Here is a 24,960-nt window from a genome sequence, read left to right as displayed (position 1 = left end):
TATCTGATAAAATAGACATTAAAATGAAGGCTATCACTACAGACAACAAAGGTCACTACATAATCCTAAAGGGATCGATCCAACAAGAGGATATAACCCTGGTAAACATATATGCATCCAATATAGGAGCATCTAAATATATTAAAAAAACTTCTAGAGGACTTTAACCAAGAGATTGACAACAATACTGTCATAGTAAGGGACTTCAACACCCCTCTGACTTCACTGGAAAGATCTTCCAAACAAAAACTTAACAAAGAAATAGAGAGTCTAAAGGACACAATGGATCAGATGGATCTAATAGACATTTATAGAACATTTCACCCCAACACAATAGAATATATTCTTCTCAAGTGCACATGAATCATTCACAAAGTTAGACAATATGCTAGAACACAAAACAAGTCTCTACAAGTTCAAGAAGATTGAAATCATATCAAGCATCTTCTCAGATCAGTGGAATGAAATTAGAAATCAACTACAGTAAAAACACCCCAAAACATTCAAACACATGGAGGCTAAATAACATGTTATTAAACAATGAATGGGTTATCAATAATAAGAAAGAAATAAAAAACTTCCTTGAAACAAATGAAAATGAACACATTACAACCCCAAATCAATGGGACACAGCAAAAGCAGTTCTGAGAGGGAAGTGCATAGCACTACAGGCATACCTAAGAAAATAAGAAAAATCAGCAATAAACTATTTAACCCTACAACTTAAAGAACTAGAAAGAGAACAAGAAAAACCCAGAGTAAGTAGAAGGAAGGAAATAATAAAGATTAGAGCAGAAATAAATAACACAGAGACTAAAAAACAATACAAGAAGTCAATGAAACCAAGAGTTGGTTCTTTGAAACTATAAACAAAATTGATAAACCATTAGCCAGGCTCATCAAGAAACAGAGAAGAACCAAATAAATAGAAACAAAAGTAGAGAAGTAACCACAAACACCTCAGAAATACAAAAGATTGTAAGAAAATACTATGAACAACTATATGCCAACAAGCTAGACACTGTGAATGAAATAGAAAAATTCTTAGAAAAGTACAATCTCCCAAAACTGAATAAGGAAGAATTAAAAAACTGGAATAGGCCAATAACAACTGATGAAATAGAAGCAGTAATTAAAAAAAATTCCCACCAAACAAAAACCCACGTCTGGATGGCTTCACAGGGGAGTTTTTTCAAACAAAGAAGAACTAACACCTATACTCCTCAAACTATTTCAGAAAATCCAAGAGGAAGAAACACTTCCAAAGTCTTTTGATGAGGCCAGCATTATCTTAATTCCAAAACCAGATAAAGACAATACAAAGAAAGAGAATTACAGGCCAATATCCCTGATGAACATAGATGCTAAAATCCTCAACAAAATATTAGCAAATCGCATTCAGCAATATATGAAAAAGATCATACACCATGATCAAGTGGGATTTATTCCAGGGATGCAAGGCTGGTACAATATTTGCAAGTCAATAAATGTGATACATCACACAAACAAATTGAAAGACAAAAACCACATGATCATATCAATCGATGCAGAGAAAGCATTTGACAAAATCCAGCACCCATTTTTGATAAAAACTCTCAGCAAAGTTGGAGTAGAGGGAGCAAATCTCAACATGATAAAGGCCATAGATGACAAATCTACAGCCAACCTCATATTCAATGGGCAAAAACTCAAACCATTTCCCTTAAGAAAAGGAACAAGACAGAGATGCCTACTTTCACCACTTCTGTTCGACAGTACCAGAAGTGCTAGCCATAGCAATTAGACAAGAAAAAGAAATGAAAGACATCCAAATTGGAAAAGAAGAGGTAAAACTGTCATTATTCGCAGATGACATGATACTATACATAGAAAACCCCAAAGACTCCATAAAAAACCGACTTGACTTAATAAAAAAATTTGGCAAGGTAACAGGATACAAAATCGACACCCAGAAATCTATGGCCTTTTTTTATGCACTGATAATGAACTCACAGAAAGAGAAACTACAACACCAATCCCGTTTACCATTGCAACAAACAATTAAGATACCTAGGAATAAACTTAACTAAGGAGGTAAAAGACCTATACTCAGAAAAATACAGGACGTTGAAAAAAGAGATAGAAGAAGACATAAACAAATGAAAGAATATACCGTGTTCATGGATTGGTAGAATCAACATCATTAAAATGTACATACTACCCAAAGCAATCTATAGATTCAATGCAATCCCCATTAAGATACCAATGGAATATTTCACAGACCTAGAACAAACTGACCAAAAATTCATTTGGAATAAAAAAGACCCTGAATAGCTGCAGCAATCCCAAGAAAGAACAACAAAATTGGAGGCATCACAATACCAGATATCAAGCTATATTACAAAGCCACTGTTCCCAAAACTGCCTGGTATTGGCACAAGAACAGACATATAGACTAATGGAACAGAACGGAGAACCCAGAAATCGACCCAAGCTGTTATGCTCAATTAATATTTGACAAAGGAGGCAAGAGCATACAGTGGAGTCAAGACAGTGTCTTCAATAAATGGTGTTGGGAAAATTGGACAGATACATGCAAAAAAAATGAAACTAGATCACCAGCACAAAAATAAACTTAAAATGATAAAGGACTTAAACATAAGATGGGAAACCATAAAAATCTTAGAAGAATCCATAGGTGGCAAAATATCAGACATATGCCATAACAATATCTTTATCATATAGCTCCTAGGACAATGAAAACTAAGGAGAAAACAAACAAATGGGACTACATTAAAATTAAAAGCTTCTGCACAGCAAAAGACACCATCAACAAAACAACAAGAAAGCCCACTGTATGGAGAACATATTTGCTAATGTTATCTCCGATAAGGGTCTAATCTCCAAAATTTACAGTGAACTCATACAACTTAACAAAAGGAAGATAAACAATCCAATCAAAAAATGGTCAAAGGACCTAAATAGACACTTCTGGAAAGTGGACATACAGAAGGCCAAGAGACATATGAAAACATGCTCAAAGTCACTAAGCATCTGAGAGATGCAAATCAAAATGACAACGAGATACCATCTCACACCTGTCAGAATGACTATCATCAACAAATCAACAAACAACAAGTGCTGGTGAAGATGCAAAGAAAAAAGATCCCCCTTGCACTGCTGGTGCGAATGCAGACTGTTGCAACCACTATAGAAAACAGTATGCAGTTTCCTCAAAAAATTAAAAATGGAACTGCCATTTGACCCAGTAATCCCACTTCTAGGACTATATCCCAAGAAATCAGAAACACCAATCAGAAAGGATATATGCACCTCCATGTTCAGAGCAGCACAATTTACAATAGCTAAGATTTGGAAACAGCCTAAGTGCCCATCAGCAGATGAATGGATTAGGAAACTGTGGTACATCTACACAATGGATGCTATGTTGCTGATTTCAAGAAAGAACTCTTAATATTTGCAACAGCATGGATGGACCTGGAGAGCATCATGTTAAATGAAATAAGCCTGTCGAAGAAAGATAAATATCACATGATCTCACTCATTTGTGGAATATAATGAACAACATAAGCTGATGAACAAAAATAGAGCCAGTGGGGGGAATATTTTAGAATCTAATGGAAGCAATCCTGTTATTTATAAATTTTTTAAAATATGTATATATTTATTGATTTCAGAGAGAAGAAGGGAGAGGGAGAGATAGAAACATTAACGACGAGAGAGAATCATTGACCAGCCGCCTCCTGCACGCCTCCCACTAGGGATGGAGCCTGCAACCTAGGCATGTGCCCTTGACCAGAACTGAGCCCGGGACCCCTCATTCCTCAGGCCGATGCTCTCTCCATTGAGGCAAATCAGCCAGGGCTAGTTGTAGATTTTTAATATTTCCTACAACTTTTGTGATATCATACTATGTTAGTACAGTTTTGATAATATTATTATACCTAAAATCCTTTTTTTCTTGAAATATGAATGTTTATTGCATGTAATATTATTACATTTAAGATAGTTTTTTCTTGAATAATTGGTGTTTATTGCATGTAACATTATTATATTTGAGATTGTTTTTCTTGAAATGTTAATGTTTATTGCATGCAACATTATTATATTTAAAATCGTTTTTCTTGGAAAAAAATATAAGTTCACTTCTAAAAACAAAAATAAGAAGTCAATAGCCCACGGGATAATTCTTGGGGTGGCCTGTTTTGAGAAGGGCAAACCTAGGGCAAATGACAGCAGGTGGGGTAGCTTGTCTCTGACATGCTGCCATCATTTCCTTCCCTCCCTGGACACAAATGCCACCTCCCTGTTGAGAGCAGAGTGTCTTCCATCCTTCCCCTGAAATCTGGGCTGGCCATAGTGACTTGTTTTGTCAGTGGAATGAGGCAGAAGTGACATCTGGGACTTCTTGTCTAGGTCATGGGAAGCTTTGCAGCTTCTCCTGGGCTTCCCGGAGCATCGCCCAGGAATGCTTACTCGTGGGAAGCCAGCACCACGTAAGCAGTCTGACCACCCTGAGACCACCCTGCTGGAGAAGCCCACGGCCCAGGGAGAGGCCCTGGAGAATGAGATGCCAGGCAGAGAGGGAGAGGACAGGAGACGGGGAGGTGCCAGATGGGAGAGTGACAAGACCGTCTTGGAGTGGTTCCTGCAGCCCTTCTCTCTAGCCGATGCCCATGGATCAGAGACAGATTGCCTGGATGTGCTCTTCCAGCACCAGAAGCAAAATCAAATGGTGGTTTCCAGTGACCAAGATTTAGGGTAGTTTTGGAACTGGTAAAAGGAAATTATGCTGATATTTGTGGAAATGCCAAGGAAGAATTTATTGAAGGGGATAGGAGTCAAGACTATTGAAGTAGGGGAGGGAGACTGAACACAACTCCGAATACAGTAGGCACACATGGGGATTGTTGACCAACTGGCAGGATGAGGTAGCAGGTGGAAAATTACTAGGAACTTGGGTAGTACTAAGGTGGGGGGAGCTTGCTTGGATATTAAGGTTGGGGGGTTCTTAATAAACTGTTTTAGACTCTGGGAAAACTGGATTTGACACACTGAGGACAGGGGCAAGGATGAAGCCTGCAGGTCTGTGAAGCCTGACTCAAGTTTGGTCAAGGAGGGAGTCCTTGTCTTGCACATCAATGGAGACCAGAGAGCAGGGGTGAGGGTGCCTGGAAAGCATGGCAGGTTGGCGGGAGATTCCTCGACTTAGAAGTTACTAGAAGAGCTGGACACCGTCCCTCTGGCCACAGGACATGTTGCTCAAAAGATAGTCATCATTTCAACACATTTCCACATTTTAAAGAAGGATCAGAAAGAGGAAACGGCAGTGATCACTTGGGGAAGGACCTCTGGGGCCGGGGTTGTGGTGTGTGTGGACACATGGGTGATGGTGTTAGAGAATGAACCCCAGGCTGTGGGAGCAGAGAGGAGGGAGTGAGACTTCATGCTGCTGCTAAGTGGGTGCTGAGGAAGGCTTCATGGGGAGCCCATATCTGGGATCATGACTTTATCACATTCTTTAAAAAAAAAAAATCCTCCCCCAAGGATATGTTTTTATTGATTTCAGAGAAAGAGAGAGAGAAACATTGATCAGTTCCCTCCCATATGTGTCCAACCAGGGATCAAACCCCCAACCTAGGTATGTGTCCTGATTGGAAATTGAACCCTCAACCTTTTGGTTTATGGGATGATGCTCCAACCAACTGAGCTACCCAGCCAATGCTTTATTGTGTCCTTCTTCTAGTAAATTGATTGCTTGCCTCTCTCTGTGAGTGAGAGGGACCAAAACCGTGACCCGGGATAGGCACCCCAACATCCTCTGCTTGTCCCTATTTGCACTACTATACCTGATAAACTATCCGTCATCGGAGATGTCACCTGTAATGATGTCAATCTTCCCATTGCTGTTGCTGAGAAACAGATGCATTTTCTGTGAAGGTATCTTTGTAATCATGGCTGGTCCCCAATGTGATCCCTTCAGGTATGGCATGAGGCTATGGTCCAGCAGCCCCTTTGGGACTGCAGGTCACTTGGCTGTGGTGTGCCAGGGACCCAGCCATGTCCTTATCCTATATAAGAAAAGAATAATATGCTAATTAGACCGAACAGTGGAATGAACAGTCGCTATGACACGCACTGACCACCAGTGGACAGACGCTCAACGCAGGAGGTGCCCCCTGGTGGTCAGTGTGCTCCCATAGGGGGAGCACCACTCAGCCAGAAGCCGGGCTCATGACTGGCGAGTACAGCAGCGGTGGTGGGAGAGGCTAAGGATGTTCGATTGCTGTGCTAAGAATGTCTGCAGCAGCGCTAAGGATGTTTGATTGCTGGCTTAGGCCCGCTCCCAAGGGGAGCGGGCCTAAGCCATTAGTTGGACATCCCCGTAGGGCTCCCAGACTGCAAGAGGGCACAGGCCAGACTGAGGGAGCCCCGCCCCCCCCAGTGCACGAATTCCGTGCACTGGGCCTCTAGTAACCTCATAAGAGCCCACCAACAGGTGGAACCTACTTTGTATGAGAGCGGTGACAAGGACCCTTATAGAGGGTGTTGGCACGTTCTCCCTCTCCCCTAATTCAGGAGGGTCCTGTTATTCCTCAGAAAATCTGGGGGTGGCCACTATGCAGTCACAACAAGGGGGTCTCTGGAAGACATTAGGGGAGATGAGATTAGCTGCCCCCAGTCTCTCATTCATCATTTTGAAGAAGAGTGGGAAGAGGGGGAAATATCTGAGAGGCTCAGAAATACATCAGAAACTGAGCATATACCTAAAGGTAACTCTTAGAAGATTCTCAGACTGAATTTACAGAATCCTGGGAATTTTAGTTTCTCACCCTTCCTCCCTGCAGTGCATGGGGCTCCTGAGGAAGGGCAGCTCAGGACCGGAGAAATGCAGAGACCATTTCCTCTGCTCAGCTGTGGAGGGGTAGATGTGGGACACTGCCACATTTGGGTGTGTTCCCAATAAAGGTTTTATCCTGTGCCACAGCTACTGGGGGGAAGGACCCAAAACCATTTTCTGAATTTCATGTACCTAGCCTTTCCTTAAGCATGGGCAGTATTGATGGATTTCTGTATTCCTTAGTGATAAATTTCATCTTTAATCATCACTCCCACAAAAGGGACTCACTATTGGTTTCAAGATAGTAAGCACAGAATAATGTGATGAATGGATCCCAGGGCTATAGACCTACTTTATGTGACACCAGGACTGTGGCTTGCCTAATGAGTTAGATGATATATTTATGACCCTCATGCTTCACTTTCAACCCAAATCCTAGAATATTCCATAAATATTATCTTACATCAAAGCTTGCAGAATCACTATTTCAGAAGTATTTTATTAGCCATATATTTTCTCTCTGGAATTGCTCTCATGAGGTTAGAACTATGTGTGCTGCCACACAGGACTCACATACTAAGGGAAGCTGATGCGGGACCCTGGAGCCCCCCTGGAGGGGAGGTGTGGGATTCCACTTTGGTTCAGCAACACCAGCATTCTGCATGGGAGAGATGAAGTCGGAAATAGAATTGGAAAAGACATGAAACCTTTGGATAGGTACAATTCCCTTCCTGCCCTGGGGGCACACAGGGAAACAATTTACAGTGCCACCAAAGGGAGCCGCCCCACCCCCAACCGGGAATAATGACTTACTGTTTGGGTAGAGTATTAGGGTTTACAGAGCTCCTCCAGGAGGGGTTGTTTACTCCTATGTTACAGTGAGGAAGGAGAGACTGAGAGGTTCTGGGGATTTAGATCAAGCTCTGGGCATGCCACTGGGGAACCAGGGTTCCATGTGCTTCTCCCGCCGCCCCAGAGCAACCTCTGGACAAAGCAACAAACCCCAAAGACTTCATGCGTTTCATGCTTCTATCGTTACAAGGAGGTGTACGACTTAGTATCTCCTTCAGTCTTCACTGTAATGCTATAGCTTATGTAAGCAAGAAGCCTTTTCCTCATGTGAGTTAAAGAATGAATGGGAGCTCAGAGAGACCAGTCTCGCAGTTTGAAGCAGGCACTAAACTAAACCTTGGTCCTGCAGAGGGGTGAGCATCACCCAGTGGTGGGTGAGGTTGGGGGGTGAGGAGGGAGCTGCTGGTGGCATTTCACAGCCCGCTGTGTAAATGGGGCAGTGCTCTCCTCCTTCCAGATCACAGCAGTGATGGAGGACAGGGGCTTGGTGGACAAGCCAATCTGCATGAGCCTCCAGATGCCACTCCGACACACACACGCCTGCACTCACGTGCACATCCATCCTCAGTTTGCTATGAGGGAATGATAAGATGGTTTGTTGAACAATGTTAACAGTTAACTCCCATTGAGAGCTCTTCCATGAGCTCAACATTTGGTGTGCATTCTGTCACTCAATCCTTGCAACATTCCTGAGATAGGTACTGTTCATGTTATGAAGGCAGAAGCTGGGGCACAGCGGGGAGGTCCCTGCTTGAGGTCACCTGTGGGTCAGCAAAGCATGGATGCCTAATGCTAGAGCTTTCACCCGCCAGTCCTGCCTGGCACAGTGTCTGGCACGTGGTGAGGGGTGAGGGCTCAGCAGGAACATTAGTGGCTACTCCTTTTATAGCCCTGACCTCTTCCACGGAACCAGGAGATTCTGAACATTCTCTTGGCCAGTCCACTTGTAGGAGGTTAGCCTTTCAACAAAAAACTAGGAAAAACCAGGCTCCAACGGGCCTGGCATTTAGTCAGCTGTCCTGATGCACACTCTGTGGAAGTTAGTTATTTTATAGAAATGGCTTAAGAGGCTTAACACTTACTGCTGCACACACCAGGGCACTTTTCTGGTTTAGAGGCTTTGAGAACATCTATCTTTAATGAAGCAGGCCAATATAAAAAATGTAATGAAGAGCCCTAACCGGTTTGGTTCAGTGGATAGAACATCGGCCTGAGGACTCAAGGGTCCCAGGTTCGACTCCAGTCAAGGGCATGTACCGTGGTTGCGGGCACATCCCCAGTAGGAGGCGTGCAGGAGGCAGCTGATGGATGTTTCTCTCTCATCGATGTTTCTAACTCTCTATCCCTCTCCCTTCCTCTCTGTAAAAAATCAATAAAACATATTTTTAAAAGAATGTAATGAAGATGGTAAAAGCAATACAGTTTTTGTGAGAAAAATTTCTTACATGACTATTTCATTGTAGAGCACACACAGGATGTAATGAAATGAGTCTACTGAAGTCCTCATTAATTCTTCCCCTGCCCCTCTCTGTTATACCTGCCTGTAAGTCAGTGGGTTGAAGAGAAGGAACTGTAAGGAGCTCCCCCCCTCCTCACTTTCTCTCCCTCCCAGCTTCCTCTGTGCCAGTTAGTATGCTGGTTGCTAAGTATGAAGATGAAGGAGACAGATGTGGTTCTGCCTCATGAAGCTTACAGTCTAAAGGGTGAAGACAGTTATACAAATGAGCATAGATGTCCAGTGGAGAGACATGCTGCGAAGGCACAGGGTGCATGAGAGCTTTCAGCAGGGACCTTCTTAGAGGAGCTTTCTCAGCGTTGATGAGTTGTGAGCTGACCCTGAATTCATCTGGAGTGGGAACTGGGACAGGATTGGGTAGGAGCTGGTACATAGGAAGGTGGCTGGAGCCAGGTGGATGAAGGGGCCAAGGGCAAGAGGCAGGATAGAACAGAATCCCAAGGGTCATGTCATCAGGATATATGGACTAAGTTAAGGATTTCAGACTTGATCATTGTAAGAAAAATGGGAAATTTATTGGAAGGCTGTAAGCAGAATCTCAATAACAAGAAGAGGAGGAACTGTTAGGCTGTGTGGAGCTCCTGTCCCCCACTCCTGCTCTGGAAACTCATCCTGTAGGACCTCCCTGCTCCCTATACAGGTGGTCTTCTGTAGAGGGCCTGGGTGCAGGCAATGTGGGCCAAGGTAACCACCCATGATGAATGGTGGTCCTGTAGTGTGAGTCATCCATTCAACAAATACCAAATCCCTCTGGGAGTAGTGATGTAATGATAGTTCCAATGAGGAGAAATATAAGATTCCTTTTTAGGCAACAGTTGGAAAATCTCTTTTGTGGGCTCTTAGGTGTTTTCCCTATTTGTCATCCAAATAATTGGACAACCCCCCAACTCAGTGGGAACCTGTGTGAGGGCACCAGGGGAGATGAGGAATGACTCTTGTCCCTGTAGACCAACAGTTGTTTCCGCCTGACAGAAAGAAATTTCCAGAGTGTCAGCACATAAAGTATAAAGAAAAGCAGGACTAGATCAATTTCCCCTCCTGAAACATCCCTCTTCACACGCATAATACTTTCTGGGAGAAAATGAAGCAAAGCGGAGGCTGGGTTATCACAGTCAGTGAGGAGAGTAATTTTGTCAGTGTGGAGAGTAAAAATCTTCATAGAGAAAGTTTTTACCCAAATGCTTTACTTTTTTGCCCTATTTTGTCTTATTCGGGTTATTGGTTTAATTTCTTTTAAGGCCCTTGGCTTGTGAGTCTAAAGTCAAGGCTTTGTTTCTTGTCAGGAATTTTATATCCTGGGTTCATGTTTCTTTATGAATAAGTTCGAGTTGGGTCTAGTTATTTTTACTTGTATGAAAGTAGAGTGGGATGGTTGAAGGAAATGTGGAATAACCCATTTCATTAGTGATTTCAGTGGTTGCCACTGATTTGAGCGGCTCCCATCCAGGTAATGGTGATATGAAAATAGCAAACATGAGAACATAATAATTCTTTACGTATATGTCCAACTATTACAAAAAGTGAGAAAAAATATTCTTTCTCCCGTTTGAAATTGTGCTTAGAGCACATTTCTCATATCCAGGTTTCAAGGATTTGGAGAGAACACAAGAATCAATTGGGCTTCTGAATGATGCCACATCCTAAAAAAATAATTTAAGTGAAGTGCAGTTGAGCTCAGCACCCAGCTTTTGAATTTGGCCTCAAATCTGCTAGCCAATCAGCTTCAGCAGATCCCTCTCCTTGATCATTTATTCCCAATTTAATGGGCAAATGCTTATTCTTGGAAAAACTGGCTTCTGACATAGAAGTCACATTTCCTTCCCTTGGACTTCATTTGAAACACTGGCACCTGAATCCAAAATGTTGGCAGAGTAGGTTACACTCACGTCCTCCCAGGACCAAACTGGAGTTACAACTAAAATATAGAGCAATCAATCTCAATAACCACCTGAAGACTAGCCATGAGAAGTCTTATAACTAAGGATATACAGGAAAAACTCAGCAAGACTGGTGGAAGGGTGGAGATGCACAAAGGGCTGGCCTCACTCCCTTGGGCAGTGGCTGAGATCCCACAGGGATATCTCAGCTGCAAAAGTTCTCTCTAAGGAGTATGGGGTCTTAACCTCAAACCATGCTCCCCAGCTCAGAGCCACAGAGCCCAGAAGAGGCACCCACATAACATCTGGCTGTGAAAATCAGTGGGGGTTCTGTCCACCAAGGAGAAACAGGAGGTGGCCAGAGACACAGGCACCCTTTTAAAGGGCCCACAGGCAAAATCTCCTTCACAGCCATTCGCACTGGGCTCCTGGGTAGGGATGGTGGAGCAGACTAGAGATGCATGAGGATAGACTGGGGTTTGTGGCTCTGAGGAGAGAGCTGAAGGGACAGCTAGCAGGATCCCTGTGTGAGTCATTCTCCCACAATGAAGACACCATCATTCTTGGGAAGAGCACTCTCCTCCTTACTTCATCAGCCTGGGAGAATGCAATACCCCACCACCTGGCCTCCCTCTTGTCCCACCCTGTGGAGCTTGTGCTCTGCTCAGGAGCAGCTGACTGAGACTGGGTATAGAAGTTTGTGCAAACTCAGGGGGTGTCATTGACTGATTTGTGAGGCCATTCCTCCCACTTCTCAGTGACCTTGACTAGCACCTCACCTTCAAGGGAAATCAGGTAGCCCCACCCTCCTGACTCTGGGTGGGTCTACCCTACTGAGGTCTGGGAAGAATTCCGGACAGGCTGAGTTGTGTGGCTCTGGGCCAGGGGACATTTTCCCCCTTAAAAACCTGGCTAAGTCTTGATTTGTTTGGGCCTGATAACTCTGCTCGTGTCATGCTGAAGACTCCCTGAGACCTTATACTACCACAAAAATGTGTGAGCACACAGCAGGTGGTAGCTGGACTTGGTATACCCTGGGACATTTGCTGAATGGCCTCAGACCCAGCCATGGCACTGAGTTTGAACCTGTAATATCTGGTGAACACCACTCGCTCCTACCTGGTGACTCACTGAGAATCTACCTCATGAAACTTGAGTACCAGCGGAGGCTCTTTCAGTGACTGAGTCTAACAGGCAGCTGGCAGGCAGAGGCACATGAAGGCAGATCTCAGGGTGTTTTGGGACTTTTGCTGACCTGCCTCTTGGCCCAGTGCTGGTACAAGCCAGTCTTGGTGTACATCTTGGTCTTTACCACACACACCCAGGCCAGGCAGAAGCAGCCACAAACTGTGGATCACTTCATAGCTCCAAACAGGCTTCCCAGGGATAGTCACAGGCAGCATCTGACATTGGCCTGCATAAGAGTGGCTCCAAAGAGGCCCCAAAACAAACAACCAGCTTCAGACAACATCAGAGTAGGATCCAGTAAGTTTCACAAGCAGCATATCCAAAGGGAGACCTCAGCAGGCACCAAACCCTGCTGAGATGACTTCTGTTTCTGTGGTCAACAACTGGAAAGCAGATTATACACTATGATTGGGGTTTATCCTCACAGTGAACCAGGCTGAGAATTGACTTCATATAAAGGGTGTCCCAAAATGCACGCAAGATTTGAATTTTGCGTGAGCATTAACAACAACAACAACAAAAAATAAAAGCCTAATTTTACTTGGTTTATTGAGTCAGATTCTAATATCTGTTGCTCTTTGATTTCAATCCCTTCAATTTGATAAGCATTACCAAGTACCAATTATGGCCCAGGAGCAGGGACAATGAAGACCAATGAAGACCACGGCTTCGCATATGTGCCAGCAAAGCTGTGGAGGCCATTTACCCGATGTGCTATTTTATACATAACACTATACTGTATACTTTATGAATCAATAAAAAAATTTACAATTTTTAATTATAAACCTGTGTTTTATATGAAAATTACTTCTTGCGTGAATTTTGGGACACCCTTTATAAACAAGCCAATGGCAATCAAGCTCAATTACAACAGGAGAGCCCACATAACCCACATAAAGGATATTCCTGAAGCACCCAGCTCAAGTGATCTAGGAGATTGCACCCTGGGTCCCCCAGAACACCTAATACATAAAGCCACTCTACCAAGACTAGAGTCATAGCAGATCTAACTAATACATACAAAGAAACAGAAAGAGGCAGCCAAATTAAGGAGACAGAAACAGGCCCCAAATGAAAGAGAGAAATATCCAGGAAAGAGAGCTAAATGAAATGGAAGCAAGCAGTTTTCAGACATGGAGTTCAAAAAATGGTTATAAGGATGCTCAAGGAACTTAGTGAGAACTACAACAGCATGAAAAAATGACATAAAAACCATAAAAAAGAGCCATCCAGAAATGAAGAATACAATATCTGAAATGAAGAACACACTGGAAGGAATAAACAGCAGGTTGGAAGAAGCAGAGAATCAAATCAACAATTTGAAAGACAAAATAGCAGAAAACACCCAATCAGAGCAGCAAAAAGAAAAAAGAATTTTAAAAAATGAGGGTAGCTTAAGGGAATTTTGGGACAACATGAAGTGTAACAATATCCACATCATAAGGGTACCAGAAGGAAAGAGAGAGATAAAAGGGTCGAGAACCTATTTGAAGAAATAATGTTGAAACCTTCCCTAACCTGTTGAAGAAAAAAGACACACAGTCCAGAAAGCACAGGGAATTCCACACAAGATGAACCCAAAGAGGCCCACATCAATAGACACAATAACTAAAATGCAAAAGGTTGAAAACAAAGAGAGAATCTTAAAAGCAGCAAGAAAAAGACTATTACTTACCTACAAGGGAGCTCCCATAAAATTCTCAGCTGATTTCTCAACATAAATATTTCAGGCCAGAAGGGATTGGCATGAAATATTCAAAGTGAGTAAATCAAGGACTTACAAGCAAGGCTAACATTTAAAATTGAAGGACAAATCAAGAACTTACCAGATAGAAAAAAGTTAAAGGAGTCCATTACAACCAAACCAGAATGACAAAAAATGTTAAAGGGTCTTATTTTAAAAGAAAAATAAGGAGGAGAAGAAAACAACAACGACAGAAGAACATATTAATAAAAAATAAAATGGTGGCCTAATCAGTGTAGTTCAGTGGTTAGAGCATTGGCTAGTGGACTAAAGAGTTGAGAGCTCAATTCCTTGTCAAGGGACATGTACCTGGGTTTCAGGATCAATCTCATAATGGACAAAATAAATTAACAAACAAAATAGAAACATACTCAAAGATAGAGAGAACAGACTGACAGCTGTCAGCGGGGGAGGAAGTTAGGGGGCTGGGTGAAAAAGGTGAAGGGTTTAAGCAAAAAAACAAAAGAAAAGAAAATCTCATAGACAGGATGGTGTTTACCAGAGGCAAAGGTGGAAAAGTGGGGTAGAAGATGGTAAAGCAACGGTAAATGATGATGAAAGGAGATTTGACTTGGGGTGGTGAATACACAATACAATATACAGATTTTGTATTATAGAAATGTATACCTTAAACCTATATCATTTTATTAACCTACTAGAGACCCAGTGCACAAAATTCGTGTATGGGGGGGGTTCCCCTCAGCCCAGCCTGCACCCTCTCCAATCCAGGATCCCTCGGGGGATGTCTGATTGCCCAAGGATTGAGCCTAAACTGGCAGTCGGACATCCCTCTCACAATCCTGGACCATTGGCTCCTAACTGCTCACCTGCCTGCCTGATTGCCCCTGACTGCCTCTGCCTGCTGGCCTGATCACCCCTAACTGCCGCCCCCCCTGCCGGCCTGGTCACCCCCAACTGCCCCGCCCCCTGCTGGCCTGGTCGCCCCCAATTGCCCCCCCTGCCGGCCTGGTAGCCCCACACAGCCTGCTGTTCAGTTGTTTGGTCGTCACTCACTAACCCCTGTGCCGGCCTGGTTGCCCCATGCAGCCTGCCAGCTTGCTGTTCTGTCGTTACTGTTATACTGTGATGATGTCCCAGACAATTTGCATATTCCTCTATTATTAGTATAGATTTCACCTCAATAAATTCAATTTAAAAAAGAAAGGAAAAAACTCTGGCACCCAACTGCTAGCATAGCTAGAGTGCTCTTTGGGATAAATATCTACAATATTGTTATAGTCATACTCACCTTTATTATAAGACAGCTGAGGCAGGAAGAGGACCTGCAGTTCTGGCCATGTAGCTGGAGCCTAGTAGATGAAAGGTATAAGGACCTCACATATCTTTATTATTTCTAACTTTAAAAGCCAAACGCAGCCACCACTGTCCAGAGTGGAGGCCTTTTCCCAGCTCCCTAGGCCTTAAAGCAACTCTGGCACCCAGAGCTGAGTCTTGGGGTGGCCCCCACATGCCAGGATCCCAGGGTATGAGGTTCAGATTGTCCCCAAGGACAGGCTGCCTGCTGGTCTGGAGAGGACCAAGTGGCAATGAGGGACAGGCACTGTCAGCTGACAGGCAGGGGCCCAAGGAACAGACCCAGAGATCCCAGCATTGCTTTCCCATCCTCACCAGGAAATAGAGAGCCTCATGGTCTCATCTCCTTTCTTCTTCCCTTAAGGTACGGAACATCTTTTTAATCTTTCTTGCTTTATAGTTCACTTGTTTTTAGTTTTTCCATGCTTTTTTTTAAGGGGTAAAATATTCAGGATTGAAATGTAACATTTTAGTGCCATTTCTCTCATTCCTGAAACCTCATAACCTGGCACCTTGTGCAGATTAAATATGTGCTGGATGAATGAATGAATAAATAAATTAATTTATTAATTTATTTTTTGGGCACACAGGCAAATGCTAGAAATACCAAAACCCCTCATAATAAACAAACCCCTCAAGTGAGTAGAGAACGGGAACTGGGCTAATTAAAGGGATACGTGAGGAAATTAAAAATATGAGGACTGTGTTACGTGGCAGAAGCCTCAGGAGGACAGAGCGGGAGGCTGTCTTCCTCATTCTGAATGGAAAGCAGCTCTCATGCTAGGGCTGCCTGGTCCCCCCGGGGCAGCTGGAACTGGCTGAGCTTCATTCTACTGGCCTGGTCCCCCGGTGATCACAGCTTCTGAGTGTCTGATCCCAGTACTCCCCTGGCCACCAAGTGACTTTTCCCAGGGGTCCTCTGGACCACTGCTTTCTTCCTGCATTGTTTTCATAGTCCTGCTCTGCTGGTCTCTGCTGTCTGCCTCTGTCTTTCCTTTTGCTTCCACTAGTTTTTGCTAGTTCTGTCTCAGTATTTCACATTCACACTCCCCAGGAGAATCATTACAATAGTCTATTACAGTGGTGAAAATTAAATTAATCCCCAAATCCAGAGCATGGATATTCAAACTAATTAAATCAAGCCACACTATGCCCTGTGTAAGTGTTCACCGGAGCCAGGTGAAAATAGCAACAGAAGCAAACCTCTAAGTTAACCCACAAATTCAGAGCAAGAAATCCTTTTCTCTTTCTTTCCTCATTCCCCTACTTCCCCTTTTCTCTATCTCTATTTTCCATTTCCTTTTTCCTTCCATCTAGGCAGTTACATATTCTGTAGTAGCGGCATCTGCCATATGCTACCAGAACTCCAACACCCCGTACGTTTCCTCTGGCTGATTTTCACATTATATCCCAGCCCTCTTCCCACTTCCCACTCTCTCCTGTACAAGTCCTAAATAATCCTTGTGTTTTTTTTTTCATTAGTCACAGCTGTTAGTCCTTCACAGTGTCTCCCCTCCCCCGCTGAGCAGACCCAGCCTTTGAGCTGGGAAAGTCAGAGGTGGGAGTGAAGGCAGGCTGGCAGTGCTGCCCAGTGGAGGGGCCAGGGCACACAGATCCCCAGGTGAGATCGAGGATCTCAGCTGAGGGCACACATCTTGGTGTGGCCCCCTGACAGGGTTCCGACTTTGATTCAGTCTGTTCAGGGCCTTCAGAGGGCATGCCATGCAGGAGCAAGCCTCTAAACTGGAGACGTCTGCTCCGTTCCTGTCACCCAAACCAGCATGAGTATGATGACTTCATTTCAAGGAGGAAGGACTGATGAATGCTGTCCTGTGATTTGTCCTGGGCAGAGTCATGAAGGAGAAGTAGGTGGTGTTTGACTTTGATGCCTGTGAGAAAAGTGGTGTTCGACTTTGATGCCTGTGAGACAAGTGGTGTTCTACCAACAGCTAGCCCCTCTTCATTTGTTAACAAAATCTCAATTTTGTTCTGAGATTGGTGAATGAGGGAAGATGAAATAGCTCTAGAGGATGAATCATGATTAGTCTAAGACAGTGGTTGGCAAACTCATTAGTCAACAGAGCCAAATACCAATAGTACAACGATTGAAATTTCTTATGAGAGCCAAATTTTTTAAACTTAAACTATATAGGTAGGTACATTGTTATTAACTTAATTAGGGTACTCCTAAGGCTTAGGAAGAGCCACACTCAAGGGGCTAAAGAGCCGCATGTGGCTCGCGAGCCGCAGTTTGCCGACCACTGGCCTAAGACAATCATGAGAATCTTACTCCCTTTTCTTAGTGATTGGGTTTGGGCAGGAGGGGAGTGGGGGCATGTGATCCAGTTCTGGTAAATGAGATGTAAAGTCTGTTGGAGAATTTTGGGAAACATTTTCTATTCTGATGACAAGAGAGGTACATGAAGTGAATTTACCATTTCTTTCCTGCCTTTGTATATTATTGTGCATAATGTGATGCTTGGAAGAGTGGCAGCCATCTTGTGACCAAGAGGAGAAAAAACAATAAGAGAAGCTGACCCAGAACCCTGGTATCATCAAACCACTAGATCAAAGTGGAACTTTCTAGCTCTATACTTATTATATGTAACTAGAGGCCTGGTGCATGAAATTTATGCACTGGGGGGGTAGGAGATCCCATAGCCCAGCCTGTGCCCTCTAGCAGTCCAGGACCCCTAAGCCGGCAGTCGGACATCCTTCTCATAATCTGGGATCCCTTGCTCCTTACTGCCTGTCTGCTCACTCCTTACTGCTCGGCTTGCTGCTCCTTAGTGCTGCCACAGAAGTGGGAGAGACTCCTGCCACTGCCGCTGTGCTTGCCAGCCATGAGCCCAGCTTCTGGCTGAGAGGCCGCTCCCCCTGTGGGAGCACACTGACCACCATGGGGCAGCTCCTGTATTCATTGAGTGCCCCTGGTGGTCAGTGTGCATCATAGTGACCAGTTGTTCTGGTCGTTCTCCATAATGGTCGCTTAGGCTTTTATTATATAGACTAGAGGCCCGGTGCACAAAAATTTGTGCACTCGGGGGGGGGTCCCTCAGCCTGGCCTGTGCCCTCTCGCAGTCTGGGACCCCTCGGGAGATAACGACCTGCTGGCTTAGGCCTGCTCCCAGGTGGCAGAGGGCAGGCCCAATCCCTAGGTGCAGCCCCTGGTCAGGCTCAGAGCAGGGCCAATTGGGGAGTTGGGGCACCGCCCCCTGTCATACTCAAGGCAGGGTTGATGGGGAGGTGGCGGCGCCACCCACTGTCACACACAGAGCAGGGTCAATCAGGGGGTTTGGGCGCTGTCCCCTGTCACTCTGATCCCGGTGCCGGGAGGCCTCTCGGCTCCATGATCCCGGTGCTGGGAGGCATATTACCCTTTTACTATATAGGATAGAGGCCTGGTGCATAGGTGTCCGGCTGGTTTGCCCTGAAGGGTGTCCTGGATCAGGGTGGTGGTCCCCACTGGGGTGCCTGGCCAGCCTGGGTGAGGGGCTGAGGGCTGTTTTCAGGCTGGCGGGTGACTGAAGCTCCCAACCGCTCCTTTATTTATTTTTATTTTATTTTATTTGGGCCAGCTTTAGCTCTGAGGCTTGGCTCCAGCTCTTAGGCCTCGGCTGCTGAAAGCAGGTATCTGGTTTGTTTGGGTTCTATAATCGAAACTCTGTTTCAACTCCAGCTCTGAGATCCTGGCTGGCTGAAAGCAGGTTTATGGGGTTTTGTTTAGCTTCTATATTTGTAACAATGTTTCAAACTGCAGGCTCAGAGGCCGGCAGCGGCAGGTGGGGAACGTTGGCTTCCTCTGTCAATGAAGCAAGCTGTTGGGAGCCATTAAAGACATTGGCTTAGACAAAGCCATCTTAAGAACTATAAGTTTCTGGTTCCTCCAGAAACTCCTAATTACCAGAAACCACCTGTGTCTTGCAAATTGGCCAGCAGTTAAAGATAAACTACCCTCACACAGCCGCTAAATCACACATCTCCACTGATAAACACACAGCCATCCGGAGCCTGCTAAATCACACATCGCTGATAAGCACAGCCATCAGGAACCTAATAAATCTCTAGTAATAGGTTACTGCCCATAGACCCCTTTACCCACTCCCCGTCCCTAAAACAGTATATATCCTGCCGCTGTGAAAATAAAGTTTGAGGCTTGATCAGAGCACTGTCTTGCCTCCATTCTTTCGTGTCCCTTGTTTGTCTCATTCTCCTAGGGTGTCTCTTCGTTCCCCCGTTGTTGTCCCGCGGGTCGGGGCAGCAAGCAAGCCTCATGTTCGCTTCAAGCTGCCTGGCTGCCGGCCGCCATCTTGGCTGGCAGTTAATTTGCATATCTCCCTGATTAGCCAATGGGAAGGGTAGTGGAGGTACAGCTAATTACCATGTTTCTCTTTTATTAGATAGGATAATAAACCCTTGTATCCTGTTACTTGCTGCCAAAAGTCCCTTGATGGATGTATCAGGCACCCATGTGCCTTCAGACCTTCTGTGAGAGGCCCACAGTGGATTTAGTCTGGAGACATTTCTTGCATACTTGGCAGAGGAAGAATGCCAGGAGAAGATGGGACAGGTTTTTTTTTAGATAACCCTTAACCAAGAAGCAGCACTAGTCCCAGGAAATGTCAGAGCCCGCTGTAGTCCCACCCTTATCCCAGCCTGCTAGCTCAGTCAAGTGTACCTATTTGTCTCTCAGGGAATTTGGAAAGGAAACAAATGGAGAGACCTCAGAGTCAAGGAATATATGCCTACCCTGTTCTGCGGCCTTTGGCTAGGATGAGATGTGGTCTATATGGAAGATGGAAGCATCCTAAAGCCATCTTGAAAGGGACTTCATCTGAGAAGGCCATGGGCAGGGACATTTGGGCAGCAGCAGAGAGCCTGCATATATGTGTGCGTGGGGGACACATTGGTGGAAATCCAGAACTTGGGGTGGTGGGCTTTGCACACATTAGGGGCCTGTGGGTTACAGAGACCCAAGAAAGGAGCGTCTCTAAAAAATAACATAAAATCCACCCCCACCCTGAAGAAAATCAACTTTGAACACCTGCCAGGACCAGAAAACACCACCATTAGATCCCAAGGACACCTGTCAGGTGAAATGGGTCCTGTCCTTCTTTCTCTGATCCCCTTCCCAGGGGTCACTGTGTGAGTGAGAGGAGGGATGAGTAGGAGGACTCCTGGAGAAATGGGGCCTTCCTCCCGCGCCGCCCCCCCCCCCCCCCATAGCTTCCAGGCCAAAGAAGAACCAAGTTGAAGAGGAGCTGTACCTTTTCCATAAAAATGTTTAAAATTTTGGAAAATTTCACATCTTATGGAAAAATTCACATATACACAAAAGTAGAAAGAACAGATAAATGAACACTCATGTACTCATCCCTTCATTTCAACAATTATCAATATTTTGCCTTTTGTGTTTTACTTATTCTTCCCCAACACTATGTTTCCTGGAGTATTTTAAAGCAAATCCCAGACAGTGATCACTGTATTGGTAAGTACTTCAGTTTGTGTGCAATAAGGGCTTAAAAATCACACAAACATAAGCACAATGCTATTATAACATCCAACCAAACTTAATACAATTACCATAATATCTAATGTTTAATAGGCAGTCCATGGTAGATTTTCCCCCCTTGGCTAGAAAAATGAATTTTTCAGTTGACTTATTCCAATCAGGATCCAAGCAGTTTCTTCGAGTTCCATTCGTGTGATGGGTCTCTGAGGCCTTCACTTTGCTCCTGTGCCGTTTAACAGCCACTGTTGATTGTTCTCAAGCTCCACCATTTGGTTGTAAAAATTTGATTTTCTAACAATATAATTACTTCAGTATTAATTAGCTGGGTTTTTCTTATCATGAAGGATTTTCCCCCATCAACTGCTTGGTTACTCTGAAGTACAGACTATATAGGAAAGGCAGACTAAATGTTAGATTCTTCCCCTTTATATATTCACCTTTAGAATAATATGTAGTTGTCTTGGCACCTCCAAGAAAGCCAGTAGGTTTTGGTGTTTTGTTTGTATGTTTGATTTTATAATATTATGGAGCCATGAGTTTTTATATATTTGATTGTGTTCATCCTTCTTTTTGATGCTGTGATCTTTGATGATTTCCTTACCTTCAGGTTCAAGATATCTTAGGCTCATCTTGTACATTTTTTGCCCCAAATCTGACATCAGTCATTTCTATTATTTAGAGACCAAATCTGTCAGGAGAAGCATTTAATTTTAAATAATTTAGAACCTCAAATATTACATGGAATTGGACATTTTTGTTGTCATTGATCCTCACATGAGTATATTTTTCCATTGATTTTCAAAGAGAGTGGAAGGGAAGGAGGAGGAGGAGGAGAGAGAAAGAGACAGAGAGAGACACAGAGAGAGAGAAACATTGATAGGAGAGAGATACATCACCTGGTTGCCTTCTGCACTGGCCCCGACCGGGGCAAGGAGTGAACCCACAACCCAGGTATGTCCCCTTGACCAGGAATTGAAACTGTGACCCTTTTGGTGTGCAGGCCGATGCTCTAACCATTGAGAAACAGGGCTGAATTGGACATTTTTAATTATAGAGAAGTGAGACTGTACTAAAATTGACAGAAAGACTTCTGTTTCCAGAGACTGATGAGAGTCATGGGACTTATCCTAACTTGGGTCTAGCTCTGGGCCAGTAAATGAACTTTTCCAGACCCAGGTTTTCCAACCTGAAGATGTTTTGAGCTGGAGAAGAACCCAGTGCTTGTGACAAGTGGAATTGTCATTCACCTGAAGAAGCAGTTGGAGTCAGCTTCTTAGGCTAAGAAAAAAGGTGAAAACTTCAATAGTAACTAAGACACTTCTGTGCTGGAATTTGCAAAGATTTGTTCAGTGAACTTCGCTGCAGGGTTTGCAGTGGATGCACCAGTATGCATTCCCACCAGCAGTGTATGAGGGTTCCTTTTTCTCCATATCCTCATCAGCACTTGTCTTTGTTAATTTGTTGGTGATAGCCATTCTGACAGATGTGAGATGGTACTTCATTGCCATTTTGATTTGCATCTCTCGGATGATTAGTGACTTTGAGCATGTTTTCATATGTCTCTTGGTCTTCTGTATGTCCTCTTTCCAGAAGTGTCTATTTAGGTCCTTTGCCCATTTTTATTGGATTATTTATCTTCCTTTTATTAAGTTGTATGAGTTCCCTATACATTTTGGAGATTAAACCCTTATGGGATGTCACATTGGCAAATATGTTCTCCCATGCAGTGGCCTTTCTTGTTATTTTGTTGATAGTTTCTTTTGCTGTGCAGAAGCCTTTTATTTTAAAGTAATCCCATTTGTTTATTTTCTCCTTAACTTCAATTGTCCTAGGAGATGTGTCAATAAACATATTGCTATGAGAGATGTCTGATATTATGCTGCCTATGAATTCTTCTAAGATTTTTATGGTTTCCCATCTTACATTTAAGTCTTTTATCCATTTTGAGTTTTTTTGGGGGGTATGGTTTAAGTTGGTGGTCTAGTTGCATTTTTTTGCATGTATCTGCCCAATTTTCCCAAATCTATTTATTAAAGAGACTGTCTTCACTCCATTGTATGCTCTTGCCTCCTTGGTCAAATATTAATTGAGCATAATGGCTTGGGTCAATTTCTAGGCTATCTGTTCTGTTCCATTGGTCTATATGTCTGTTCTTGGGCCAGTACCAGGCCATTTTGAGAACAGTGGCTTTGTAATATAGCTTGATATCTGGTATTGTGATGCCTCCAACTTTATTCTTCTTTCTCAGGATTGCTGAGGCTATTCGTTTTTTTTAAAATTTTTTATTCCATATAAGTTTTTGGAGAGTTTGTTCTAGATCTGTGAAATATGCTGTTGGTATTTTAATGGGAATTGCATTGAATCTATAGATTGTTTTTGGTAGTATGTACATTTTAATGATGTTGATTCCACCAATCCATGAACACAGTATATTCTTCCACTTGTTTATATCTTCCTTTATCTCTTTTTTTCATGTCCTGTAGTTTTCCAAGTACAGGTCTTTTCCTCCTTAGTTAAGTTTATTCCTAGGTATCTTAATTTTTTTTTTTGTTTCAATGGTAAATGAGATTGTTTTTTAAGTTTCTCTTTCTATGAGTTCATTATTGGTGTATAAAAAGGCCATAGATTTCTGGATGTTAATTTTGTATTCTGCTATGTTGTCAAATTCATTTATTAAATGTAGTTGCTTTTTGATGAAGTCTTTAGGGTTTTCTTATGTACAATATCATGTCATCTGTGAATAATGACAATTTTACTTCTTCTTTTCCAATTTGGATACCTTTTATTTCTTCTTCTTGTGTGATTGCTATGGCTAGCACTTCCAGTACTATGTCGAACATGAGTGGTGAAAATGGACATCCCTGTCTTGTTCCTGTTCTTAAGGGAAATGGTTTTAATTTTTGTCCATTGAGTATGATGTTGGCTATAGGTTTGTCAAATAATGCTTTTATTATGTTGAGGAATCATCCCTTTATTCCCACTTTACTAAGTTTTTATCAAGAAAAGGGTGTTGAATTTTGTCAAATGCTTTTTTTGCATCAATTGATATGATTATGTGGTTTTTGTCTTTCAATTGATTTATGTGATGTATCACATTTATTGATTTGCAGATATTGTACCAGCCTTGCATCCCTGGAATAAATCCCACTTGGTCATGGTATATGATTTTTTAGATGTGATTTGCTAATGTTTTGTTGAGGATTTTAGCATCTATGTTCATCAGGGATATTGGCCTGTAATTCTTTTTTTTTTTGTAGCGTCTTTATCTGGTTTTGGGATTAGGGTAATGCTGACTTCATAGAAGGAGCTTGGAAGTGTGCCTTCCTCTTGAATTTTTTGAGTTGTCTGAAGAGGGTATGTTTTAGTTCTTCCTTGAATGTTTGGTAAAACTCTCCTGTGAAGCTGTCCAGACCAGGGCTTTTGTTTGCTATAAGTTTTTTTAAATTACTGCTTCAATTTCCTCAGTAGTTATCAGCCTATTCAGATTTTCTGATTCTTCCTGATTAAGTTTTGAAAGATTGTATTTTTCTAGAAAAATGTCCATTTCATCTAGGCTGTCCAGTTTGTTGAAATATAATTGTGTGTAGTATTTTTTTTTTAACAATCCTTTGTACTTCTGTGGGTCGGTTGTTACTTCACCTCATTCATTTCTGATTTTGTTTATTTGGGTCCTCTCTCTTTGCTGCTTGATAAGCCTGGCTAGAGGTTCATCTATCTCATTTTTCCTTTCAAAGAACCAGATCTTGGTTCTATTGATCTTTGTATTTATTTATTTATTTTTGGTCTCCATGTCATTTATTTTCACTCTGATCTTTATTATTTCCTTCCTTCTACTTGCTCTGGGCTTTTCCTATTACTCTCTTTTAAATTCTTTATGTTGTAGGGTTAGATAATTTATTAACAGTTTTTCTTGTTTTTTTGAGGTAGTCCTGTATAGCTATGAACTTCCCTCTCAGGACTGCTTTCACTGTGTCCCATAGATTTTGTATTGTTGTGTTTTCATTGTCATTTGTTTCCAGGATGCTTTTTATTTCTTCTTTGATCTCTTTGGTAACCAAGTCATTGTTTAATAAAATGCTATTTAGCCTCCAAGTGTTTGATTTTTTTCATTGTTTT

This window comes from Myotis daubentonii, chromosome 2 (assembly GCF_963259705.1).
Source record: "Myotis daubentonii chromosome 2, mMyoDau2.1, whole genome shotgun sequence".
Classification (NCBI taxonomy): domain Eukaryota; kingdom Metazoa; phylum Chordata; class Mammalia; order Chiroptera; family Vespertilionidae; genus Myotis; species Myotis daubentonii.
Note: the sequence above shows the minus strand (reverse complement) of the source record.